Source organism: Anabrus simplex, chromosome 1, assembly GCF_040414725.1.
Source record: "Anabrus simplex isolate iqAnaSimp1 chromosome 1, ASM4041472v1, whole genome shotgun sequence".
NCBI classification, from domain to species: Eukaryota; Metazoa; Arthropoda; class Insecta; order Orthoptera; family Tettigoniidae; genus Anabrus; species Anabrus simplex.
The window spans coordinates 1,345,650,645-1,345,663,521 of NC_090265.1; positions in this window are offsets into that span (position 1 = coordinate 1,345,650,645).

The window sequence follows — 12,877 nt, forward strand, 5'->3', positions numbered from 1 at the left end:
CCCTAACTTGCTGCGTATGCAGTACTTTATAAAGTAATGTCCGGCTCCTTGACTGTACGGTCAGCGTAGTCACCTTCAGTTCAGAGACCTCTGGGTTCGATTCCAACCTGGTCGGAGATTTTAACCTTGAATGATTATTTCCACTGGCCCGGAGACGGGGTGTTTGTACTGCCCCAACATTCCTGCAATTCACACACTATATAAAACACTGTCCTCCACTACAAAAGCACTCAGTTCCCATGCCGCCCACCCTCGCTGGAGGGTCTGCCTAACAAGGGCTGCACCAGGCGAGCCGAACATGTCCTTGGACACTCCCGACACTAAACGAGTTGAACATCTCATAACCATTGAAATTTGCTCAGTACGTCAAAAGGGGTCAGCGCTATTAAGGCTATATTTTCGCTACCTTCGGAGCTAGGTACGTTGTAGTGAGCTCTTCTGTGTATAAATGCTCCCTAAAGAGGTCTGCTCCCTAATCCGAGCAATTGTGATGATTTTCCTGAAAACCGCAATAATAGTTAGTGGGACGTAGTGACCAATAGCATTATTACGTGATGATCATTTAATGTACGTTGAATCCTCAGCCAGGAGACTGGTTAGATTCTCAACAGATCCTACATCAGCTATCATAGGTAAGCTAGGCGTAGACTAAGGAAATGAGTAGTGAGGAAGCTTCTCGTTGTTTTCTTCAATGAGGCACAAGGTCTGCCAAAAACTCTGAAATACTGTACATTCACCAGCCATTCCTATCAGTAACATTTTCAAACCATTGATCACATGGTTTGCTAGTTGCTTTACGTCGCACCGACACAGATAGGTCTTATGGCGACGATGGGACAGGGAAGGGCTAGGAGTGGGAAGGAAGCGGCCGTGGCCTTAATTAAGGTACAGCCCCAGCATTTGCCTGGTGTAAAAATGGGAAACCACGGGAAACCATTTTAAGGGCTGCCGACAGTCGGGTTGGAACCTACTATCTTCCGAATACCGGATACTGGCCGCACCTAAGCGACCGCAGCTATCGAGCTCGGTGATCACATGGTTTAGCTGCGTAAGGAATATTGGTTTTACTAGTAATACTCACACCTAGGTCACTTCCATATCGTCAAAGTATCAGGAATAAGACTGGGACAGAAGGAAAGAAGTGAATATGCTTAATTCCATTCCGTCTACGTTTGAAGGGGAGCGTATCTGCTTAACGTGTACATCTGCTTTAATTTGGAGTTAATAATAATTACGTGTGGCTATTTCTAGTCTGGTGCAGCCCTTGTAAGGCAGACCCTCCAATGAGGGTGGGTGGCATCCGCCATGTGTAATAACTGCGTGTTATTGTGGTGGAGGATAGTGTTATATGTGGTGTGTGAGTTGCAGTTATGTTAGGGACAGCACAAACACCCAGTTTCCGAGCCAAGGGAATAAACCATTTAAGATTAAAACCTTCGACCCAGCCGGGAATCGAACCCGGGACCCTCTGGACCGAAGGCCAGCACGCTAACCATTCATGCATGGAGCCGAATAATTTGGAGCAGAATCCGATAATTGGATAAATGTCAAATTCTCTTCTTTCCCAAGTTCAGATTTCTTATAGCATTGGTAGATAATTTGTGACGCAGCGCTACCACGATCGATAATTTTATATTGATTTCCCCACATAATTTCAAAACTAGATGAGATACCCATTGTTGTCTGACTCATTTTATATACGATTTTCCCGAAATTTGAATGAATTTCGTAAATAGAACGGTACAACGAACACTTCTGCAATTATACACATCAATCAATAGGCTATGTATATATCCGCTTTTACAACTACTGTGGTGACTATGTTTATTATGATAGAGTTTATTAGTGTAAAACATGCTCGATCCTACCAGCTCATTGTACCAGTGACCAATCAGGTATACGAATATCAAGAACTTCAACCGGTCAGCAGCATCACCACATTTTTTTTCATATTCCTGTTATCACTGTCATTTTATTGCTCTTACGTGCAATTTGTTTATATATAAAATTGTCAGAATAACACACTGACAAATCTTCAAGTATATACATCTCCTCACAGACCACATAAACAGATGGACGTAATCCTATTAATCTGTGAAATCCGACATATTAGAAGACAACGGACCAAATTGTTTTAAAAAAAACGGTTTTTGTTCTGTTTTTCGAATTGAGCCTCTATGGACTACGTGTTAACAAACAATCTCACTTTCAGTGTTGGTGTCTTGTTCGTCTTCCGGCTTTGACATCCTGCCAGTATTTCTTGAGCCCGTCGATATTCGTTGCCTTCCGCTCCTCTGGTGAAGGGCCTCTCCGTCTTCTGGGTTCTGTCTCCACCATAACCCTGATAGCTTTTCACCATCCTCCTGAAACCAACCCTGTCATTCTCCGTAATGCCCACATCTCTCAGATCTTTTACACATTCTTGGAAGCATCTCAATTTAGATGGCTTTTGGTTTTAGAAAATTCCAGATTTTCTTTGTGAGCCGGTCATTATTCACAAGGGAGACGTCCCTATAAAACAGCAATCTACTAATTGCTGGTGTTATCGGTTTTAGGGCTGTATACTGTATATTTCAATTCTGAATGTTTTAGTTTCTGGTTATGAACACCAATGCATTTCATTAGTTATAATTATGGGTGGTGAATTTTTCAAATACGATAAATTGCGAAAAGTTCATGAAGGCTTGTGCTCTTGTAATTTCTCACGACCTATAAACCACCTTTCAATGTATTTTGAATAAACGAAAGAATGTGAAATTGGTTCAAAATGCGAAAATTGTACCGATATGCTATATAAATATAAAATCAAAAATAAAGATATAAATAAAAACTTTCCTTCCCTTCTTTATTTCCATGCGGAATCTTCAATTCTGGAGTTTGTACACCCTTGGAGTGTTTACTATGGCCTAGTTGAAGATGTTCTTTGAAAATAAATGTCACAAGTAAACCACTTTGTATCTAAATTGAAAATATCTTTCTTACATTCAAAAAATAAAGAAAAGTGCTGATATTAATTTTCTCGAAGAAAGTTGTTAAAATCTCCTGTGGAATATGCCAACCACCATTTAGATGCTTCAAAAGCTCTGGATGAAAATTGTCCATCCCTCCTAAACACGATTAATGATGAATGTCATTATTTTGAAGTACAGTATCAAGCTAAATTTGTGACTCAGGTCTCAGTCGCAGTAAGTAAATTAATTACCTAGTTGGAAGGCACTTCCTACCCTTTTGCACAAAACTTGCGGGACGAGTTGTTAACTTAATGCACTGCGCTTACCTAAGGTATGTTGCAATTCACGGACTCTTTTTCAAATGAAAGTGGGAAAGCGAAATGTAAAAGATGTTTATGGAGTGTGTGCTTAAGTGCAACAAAAAGTTGATCAGTCACAATCATGGTAGAAAATGCGACTAACTGTGTTTTTCCAAGAGCTTGGCAAAATCTTTAATCCTGTCTCTGCCGGCCGAGTACTGTCAACAAATTTGAAATTTTTACAGTAAGAGAAAGATCCCCAAATGTATAATTTTATTAAGAAATATTAATATTGCTATCCCTAACTGGTAAAAAATGAAGAAAGAAAGGTATAGTTGCCTGCAAGTGCTGTTGACGCTCAATCTCAAATACCCAGAGATTGCCCGAGTAGCTCTGCAATGTATTTGGGTTCCTACCAACAGCGTAGATTCTGAAATATATACAGGTCAGGATAATACGATTGACAAAACGAAATACTGAGGTACATTCTATGATTTCATTCAACAGTGTTGCTGATTCATAAATTTGTATGACTAGTTTTTTGGGTGTATTTTCACTTTATTATTCTACTTTCATATCAGTATAAATCTCTCGCTTTTCTGTGTTATGCTTTAGACTCTATCAATCGTTTTTCTCTGTGTTACTTTAATTTATATTAATTGAAAATCTATTTTTATCTCACTATTAACCTTTTGTAAATATAATTTTCATTTCACATTCATATTATTTCCAACGATATTGCTCGCTTAGCAGTATTATCCCACGTTATATTTTTTTCTCCCAAATGCTATGAAATACTAAATTGCAAATCTATAAATACTAAAAAAAACTAAATGTTCAAATGAAAATGCTAAATTTCTGATTTAAAAATGCTAAAAATCACCACCTCTAGTTATTACACACTCATGCATGTTTATCATAACTCATTTAATTTTGAATATATTTTATTTATTTATTTATTTATTTATTTATTTATTTATTTATTTATTTATTTATTTATTTATTTATTTATTTATTTATTTATTAATGCCTTTATTCAGTGGAGAAGTTAGGGCTCGAGGCCCTCCCTTCCACTTAACCACATACTAATCAAAATCATAAATAAAATACTGACACATTTAGAATAGTTAAAACCAAACAAACATTAATAGAACTGAGAATAAATTTAAATACATTACAAAATAATAAAACTAATTAATAGTAAAAACTCTTAATAATGACTAATCCTCAGGCGCGCACACATTCATACTCCAACCATACAGTTAGCTGTCCTCAGCAGTTAGTCTCGGCAGGTGACCTTAAATCTTTGTAAAGAGCTAGTTTCTCTGACCTGAGCTGGCAGGGAATTCCATAACCTGGCGCCAGTCACTACAAACGATCTATTAATTTTATTTGTGCGGTGCACTGGAATATTCGCTAAACAGTCGAAATAGATACAGAACGAGCTTTAGATTCCCTCTAGATTAACTCTTGAGCTGTTGTCGTGTTACCACAGAAAATACTACTTTCTCGTTCTTCGTTTCTCCTTCGGGTTGGACCGTGCCCTTCTTCTATGTACATTATCTACAGAATTCCGACTTTTCGAATGCATTACGGTATTTAACGTAGTGACTAATATACTTACCCAATAGGAGGTAATCAGTCTCCCTAGGTGGCTAATATCGGCCACGAAGCAGGACTGTATGCCCGAAGATGGGAATTTCCCGTAACTCTTCTGGTAGGCCTACTATTCAAGAGACGGCGTACAACGATTGTTCATGTTATTTCATGTATTTTTCTTTTTGGTTTCGGGACACGTGCTAAACAACATAAATTTCTGGCAACTATGTAATTCTACTCAGTTATAAGAATAAAAAGAAGAAGAAGAAAAGAAGAAGAAGAATACACCGAGACACTTCGACTTGTCCCTTGCATGATATTGAGTCTCTCCTAGAATCCGATCGAGACTTGTACGTCGCGGCTATTACGATGAGGGATTCATCCGAAGACATACACCCTCGCGTAACTTTCTTGAACGGTTGTGCCATCAGGTTTCTTGATTTGAATATATTTTGGACGCATTGGATTCTTAGCCCTAGAGATTACCTCAAGATGTTTTCTGGCTTCTCTGTACTACCAAGGTTGTAAAGGACTTGGAGAGATTTCTTCCGAAAAAAAAAAAAAAAAAGACAGTGACGATTGGGGTAACCAAGACGAATAACCGAAAAGAAAACACCGTGCCCCTCCGACAGAGGAACGCAATCAGGCCCACTCAAACAGAATGAGCGAATTCTAGGCTCAAAAGAAAGACAAATTCATCGCCAACCCTTGTAATGCAGACCCCCCGACGAGTGTGGGTGACATTTACCGTGTATAGGATAATGCGTGTTATTGTGGTGGAAGATGGTGTTGTATTTTGTGTGTGAGTTGCAGGGATGTAGGGACAGTACAAACTTCCAGTCCCCGGGCCAATGGAATTAACCATTTAATGTTAAAATCACCGACATGGCCGAGAATCGAACCCGAGACTCTCTGCATCGAAGAGTACTACGTTAACCATTCAGCAAAGGAGCCGGAAATAATAATAATAATAATAATAATAATAATAATAATAATAATAATAACAATAATTGTACCGGGGGTAAACTTTCCCTGGCCAGTTGAACTGCGCGCTTTCTCTAAGGCCATCTATGTAAACAAACTTGAACTGGTGTACTAAAATATACTTTGGCCTTCAAGTGTTGCACGTCTCTACCATAGGTTTAATTGCTTCCTCTGGAGGAATAAACACTAATTATTTCATACAGGAATGTTTATTTTTGCTGTTGGCAAACCCTAGTTTTTTTAGGATTGTTGTGTTTATGTATTGAAGTTGTCGACACTCCAGCTGGTTCCTTCTTCAATATTGTAATAAACCTATCAGAAACTTGTAAATATTTTCTGTTTCCAAGTAAATTGGGGTTGTGTATAAGAATCCAGCCTAGCAGTAAAGAGTTCGGAAGCTTCCCCTAAAAGTACTATAAAATAGTGCGCTTTAAGGGCGTATTGTCTTTTATTACTCCAGGTATTGTGAATACGGCGTGTCCATAGTGAGGAAGGGGCTCGGCCCGCTTGACGAAGACCCAGCTGCTCAAGGTATTGGCAGAATTTTCATAGATACGTGATAGCTCCTGCGTATAGGGCGAGGGGAAGGTTTTCATATATTTTATTTAATGTAACTTTCTAAATGTGGTGGTTTAATGTAGAATATTCGATAAGACTGAGGACCGGATTCTATTCTCTAATGGGAAATATGTAATGTAAGGGAACAAATAGTTATTTTCCTCTGTCGGTTCCCATTCAACTTGGCATGGGATGACTAAAGTTTCCAAACCTCTAAATTTCTTAAAAATTATTTGGTTTTAACGTTTGTCATTTAGTCACCCCCGCCTCCGTATCTTCGGGCAAGAGCCCACTTTGGTTTTTAACAACTTAAGGGGTGCGGGTGTTTCGCCTCCTTGCATTTTGTTTATGACCGGTTACAACCAACATTTTCCTTTTGTCGTTAAGGCCATTTAGTATGGGTAGTCATGCCCCTGTTTCTGGTGTTAGTTCTCTTTAGCAACAGTGAATTATGTGATTGTTGAGCAATAGATAAGCCCACATCGGGGCAACTTGGTGTAAATACTTTAATGGAGGACAGCCGATAGGTTATCAGTTGGAACTTGAGTGCGCCATAAGAAATTGACGCCTTTGCGAGGCTGGGCTATGATATACTTCAGTTAGAGGGTAGACTCCTACGAAGGGTACTTAATAATTCTCTCAAGTTTTTCTGCCTGATATTCGGACTTCAAAGTACACTATATTGTTAGAGCTGACGAGCTAATTAATATTGTTCTTATTCATTCAGATTTTCTATTTCTCCAATTTAAACTAAAAATGGGAAAGAAATAAGACTTCAAATTTTGTTGTGTTAAATTCTGCTCTAGTCAACTCCCTGTTCATCCATCAACCTTAACGCTTCTTATCCCTCTGTTATCCACGATATTTCATTAAAAAGTGGTAGCTGAGCGTGCTTGAATGGGTCTGAACAAAGTCCCTTTTCACGGTTTTCTTTAAAATTTGGATTGGAACACTAGTCATTTTTCGGTTTTCCGATTTTCAAAATTTTATCAAAATTTCTTTCATTATGTCTGGCCGTAGAGGGGTTCTTGCTCTTTGGTATTTGCGCATGGAAGGGATCATTTATGAATCAGCTATTAGAAATGTTCAGACTGGTGGCACGGTTGCGACAGATGCGTCTAGACTAAAATAATCTTTAGATTTACGTATTTGTATTCCTGTTTATGAAGAGGAGGAAGTTGGCAAGGGTTTATCCACGATCACCACCAATATTGGTGATCTTGCTTTTGTTGTGAGATTTTTTGAAGGAGGTGAGCTCTCCGGTAACCAACTTAAATGTGTACAGGCTAGACTATTTCATTTTTAAAATAGAGTGGGGCATCTGTTGTCTCTTAAGCTTAGTGAAGAAGATTCTAGTATGGCTAACCCCTCGTGTCAACATATTTTTGAGCTGTAAAGCAAAGTGAACCAACTGTTGTCTGGGTTTGTTAGTGGGAAGAGTGAGTTTTTTGCCCCATTAATTATGAATACGGAAGAGGAGCCGAGAAAGTCTTCGGATAGTGTGGAATTAGTCAAGCAACAGCAATCTTCCGCCCCATCTTAACATATACCTAACCCCGTTGACAATCCACAACATCTTGCACCATTTTTCATTAGTATTTCCGCTTTCGAACCACCTCAACCTACAACACCCTCATCGGTAATATCCCCAAGCTTTAGCCATGTTACTTAAAAGGATTTCCAGATATTCTGTTAACTCTACTTACGACGTTATTGCTTTCTTAAGATTTCTTGATGAATTCCAAGATCATATCTTGGTGTTTGCTTTGTCACATTCTCAGATTTTACCAATATCTATCCCTACACAGTTGGCGTTTTAGCAGATAAAATAGTTAAAGCCATATCAGAGAGAAGTTCCATTAAAGTATTCCACGCTCACTTGCTGGCTAAATTTATTCTTGCGAGAGCCCTGTCGTCATTAATCCAGAAATTTTATTTCAGAATGCAAAAGCTAGATTAAAATGTAGCTGACTTCATTCAAGATATTAAGTTCTATACTAGGGATTTTTGCCTTGCACTATTCCGAAGGCTGAACTGTACAAACTATCATTGAAGGAATTTCGCGTCTTACAGACTATACTAATTTTGTGGTTTACTTCCCGTCATCAAATGTTTAGGGAACTTGAGACAATGTCCGTGATTGCGGAAGGAGTAAAATATGCCGATACATTGCGAGTCAATCGCGACCAATCCGCTTCTTATAATATTTCTCGGCCACCCCCTCACTTCCGGCAAATGTTATGCTTGTGGGTCTGCGGACCATTTAAGAAATACACTGACTGACCGAGCAAATGCAACACCAAGAAGGAGTGGTTCGAAAGGGATGAAAGTTGGGGGAAAAACAGAGACGGCACGGACGAATAATTGATGTTTATTTCAAACCGATATGCAGGTTACACAATGCGCAAGGCATCGACTCAGTAGGATGTAGGACCACCGCGAGCGGCGATGCACGCAGAAACACGTCGAGGTACAGAGTCAATAAGAGTGCGGATGGTGTCCTGAGGGATGGTTCTCCATTCTCTGTCAACCATTTGCCACAGTTGGTCGTCCGTACGAGGCTGGGGCAGAGTTTGCAAACGGCGTCCAATGAGATCCCACACGTGTTCGATTGGTGAGAGATCCGGAGAGTACGCTGGCCACGGAAGCATCTGTACAACTCGTAGAGCCTGTAGGGAGATGCGAGCAGTGTGTGGGCGGGCATTATCCTGCTGAAACAGAGCATTGGGCAGCCCCTGAAAGTACGGGAGTGCCACCGGCCGCAGCACATGCTGCACGTAGCGGTGGGCATTTAACGTGCCTTGAATACGCACTAGAGGTGACGTGGAATCATACGCAATAGCGCCCCAAACCATGATGCCGCGTTGTCTAGCGGTAGGGCGCTCCACAGTTACGGCCGGATTTGACCTTTCTCCACGCCAACGCCACACTCGTCTGCGGTGACTATCAGTGACAGAACAGAAGCGTGACTCATCGGAGAACACGACGTTCCGCCATTTCCTCATCCAAGTCGCTCTAGCCCGGCACCATGCCAGGCGTGCACGTCTATGCTGTGGAGTCAATGGTAGTCTTCTGAGCGGACGCCGGGAGTGCAGGCCTCCTTCAACCAATCGACGGGAAATTGTTCTGGTCGATATTGGAACAGCCAGGGTGTCTTGCAAATGCTGAAGAATGGCGGTTGACGTGGCGTGCGGGGCTGCCACCGCTTGGCGGCGGATGCGCCGATCCTCGCGTGCTGACGTCATTCGGGCTGCGCCTGGACCCCTCGCACGTGACACATGTCCCTGCGCCAACCATCTTCGCCACAGGCGCTGCACCGTGGACACATCCCTATGGGTATCGGCTGCGATTTGACGAAGCGACCAACCTGCCCTTCTCAGCCCGATCACCATACCCCTCGTAAAGTCGTCTGTCTGCTGGAAATGCCTCCGTTGACGGCGGCCTGGCATTCTTAGCTATACACGTGTCCTGTGGCACAAGACAACACGTTCTACAATGACTGTCGGCTGAGAAATCACGGTACGAAGTGGGCCATTCGCCAACGCCGTGTCCCATTGATCGTTCGCTACGTGCGCAGCACAGCGGCGCATTTCACATCATGAGCATACCTCTGTGACGTCAGTCTACTCTGCAATTGGCATAAAGTTCTGACCACTCCTTCTTGGTGCTGCATTTGCTCTGTCAGTCAGTGTAAATGTCCTGTATTAAAAACAAAAGGATCTAGAAATTGATCGTCGTCTTCTTCAGGCTGTTTCAAATGAGGACCATTTACTAATATGGCTAATAATTGTAATTTAAAGAGTAGTACACCTTCCAGTTCTACCTCTGGAACCAACAACAATAGAATTTGACTAGAGTGCCCGGCTAAGTCCTCTTCCCTATCTGTCTCTCAAGGCTCAGCCCAGTTTAAATGTGACGATACAATTACATGTTCTGAGGAGGGAAGATCATCTAAGGTGTTCTTCGAAGGCCCTAAAGAATGCCTGAAAACTGCTTCTGATGCTGCAGGATTTGTGCCCTTCCTCAAAATTGAGATAAACAACGAACCTATCACTGTCCTTTTAGATTCCCTAAGTATTTATCCATGCTAATGTTCTCATTTCAAACTTTGCCTGGATATTTATTTTTTGCAAAAATTTCTCATGCCTTGCAATATTAGGGGCCGACTTCATGTCTCACTCCGGTCTGGCGCTTGATTTTCAAAATAAGTCATGCACCTTTAAGATTGATAATAATGTCCGTATGCCAATTCTGACGTGTAATTCTGCTTCATGCTCACTCATTTCGCCTCTTCAGGGTGAGATGGCGTTAGACCTCATGCATCAATTGAGGATCAGGCGACCAGCATTCGTTAATTATGTTAGTCATTTTCTGAAGTTATTCGGAAAATCTAGGTGTGACTGACGTAATTGAATACAAGATAGAGGTTACAGATTAAATCCCCGTAAGATTTCTCCCTTATGGTTGTCTCCGCCTTAAATGTAGGCCATCAAAGAAATTATAGACAAGGTGTGTGATAGTATAATTCAACGCACTAAGTCGGCGTATTCTTCACCTATTTTCCTTGCACCAAAACCATAAGGCGGTTTAAGGCCAATAGTTGATTACAGGTCGTTGAATAGTAAGACTATCCTACATTCAGTACCCCAACTTGCATTCATGGTTTTCTTGGTTTTGTAAGGCTAAATTCTTCACAATCTTAGATCTAAACCAAGCCTATAATCAGACAACTCTGGTAGAAGAATAAAAATATCTGACTGCTTTCGCTACCAACTCGAACCCGTAAGAATACAAACGCGTTTTATGGCTCTCCAATGACGCAGCGGTTCTTACTAGGTTGCTAGATAGAGTCTTCTCTGATATTAAATTTGAATATCTCTACCACTATTTATATGATGTTAGTATTTTCTCTTGAAGAACATCTAGCTCATCCAAAAGAAGTACTAAAACGCCTTCGCAACGCAGATTTGACGATTAGGCTGTCAAAGGCATCATTTGCTAAACCATCTATGTTTTTCTTGGGGCATATTGTTTCACCTGATGGAGATTCGGTAGATCATTCCAGAACTCAAGCAGTCCGTAACTTCAGGCCTCCTAAGGATATTAAAGGGGTTGTTAGATTCATCGACATGGTAAATTCCTTTAGAAAATTCATCCTCAAATTCGGCAACCGGGTGGCACACTTGACACATCTTCGCACGAAAGGTGTCAAATTCGAATGGGGCCCTTCTCAACAGGCCGCTTTCGAGGATCACAAATTGTCCCCCTGCAACGCCCCTATCTAGGATATGCCGGATTTTTTTAGGAAATGTATTGTACAGATCGACGCGTCTTCATCTGTTGTCGCTGCGGTTCTTCTACAGGAACTCGCAGGCAGCCTATCGCCTCGTACCTTGTCATCTCAAGAGGACAAACACTCTGTATAAAAAATTAGAGGGACTTGCGGTACACCTCGCCTTAGAAAATATCCACCTTTATCTAGAGCATGTTAAATGTGTATTAGAGACCGCCAGACCGGCAATCAGGCTCCAAGTTGGGTATTAACCAGGCCCCACCGCACCGAGCGCATCGCCCGCTGGGCTATCAGAATTTCAGCTTACCATTTTGACGTGCGACACATTCGTGGATGTGATAATGTGGTCGCAGATGCGTTAAGCAGAATGTTTTTCGGTAATCCTGATTCTTTTGATTCGGAGGCAGACCCTCTTCTCTCTCGAGACCTTCTGGTAGAAGTGCCTTTCTGACTGATGCCCCTATGCTATATCACGGCATAGCGAAATGCCATCGTGAAGATCCTGTGCTGGTTCCCATTATGGAAACCCTTTCTTTTGGGGAACATGTCGTCATTTATGTTTCGAGGAATGCGGTCCTCTGTTGCCAATCAAAGGACGATCAAAAGATGAAAATTGGTTTCCCAGCAGTTCTAGTACCTATGATTTTCAAGTATTGCCATGAGATCCTATTAGGGGGATATCTGGGCATCTTGAAGACCAGAATATAAGGGAATAGTTTATCTGGAAGAGTTTGGACGGCAAAATTAAAGTACTGGTTAAAGACAAATAAATAAAAATAAATAAATAAAGCACGTTAAACTTGCTAGATTAAAAAGCCCACGTTGTCTACTAAAGTAGGGCTGTTTTCGTCACACCAAGCCTCTCGCCAAATGGAGCGATTGTATATCGATTATGTGGGATCCTTCTCGCAATCTAACGGTAACGGAAATAAATTCATTCTTGTGTGTGAGGATGGTTTTACTCGATTTTCGTGGCTGTTTCTGACTAGGCTTGCCATTAAACAAACTACTATTTCTTGTCTCAGTTCACTATTTTCATCTCTTGGACCATGTCAGTATATTGTTTCCAATAACCCTAAGGCGTTCACTTCCAATTTATTTCGTAAGTTCTCTTTTCATCTCTCTATTTCACACACCACTACGTCGTAATATTACCCACAGTCACCTCTGGCTATGCGTTTAATTGAAATCTT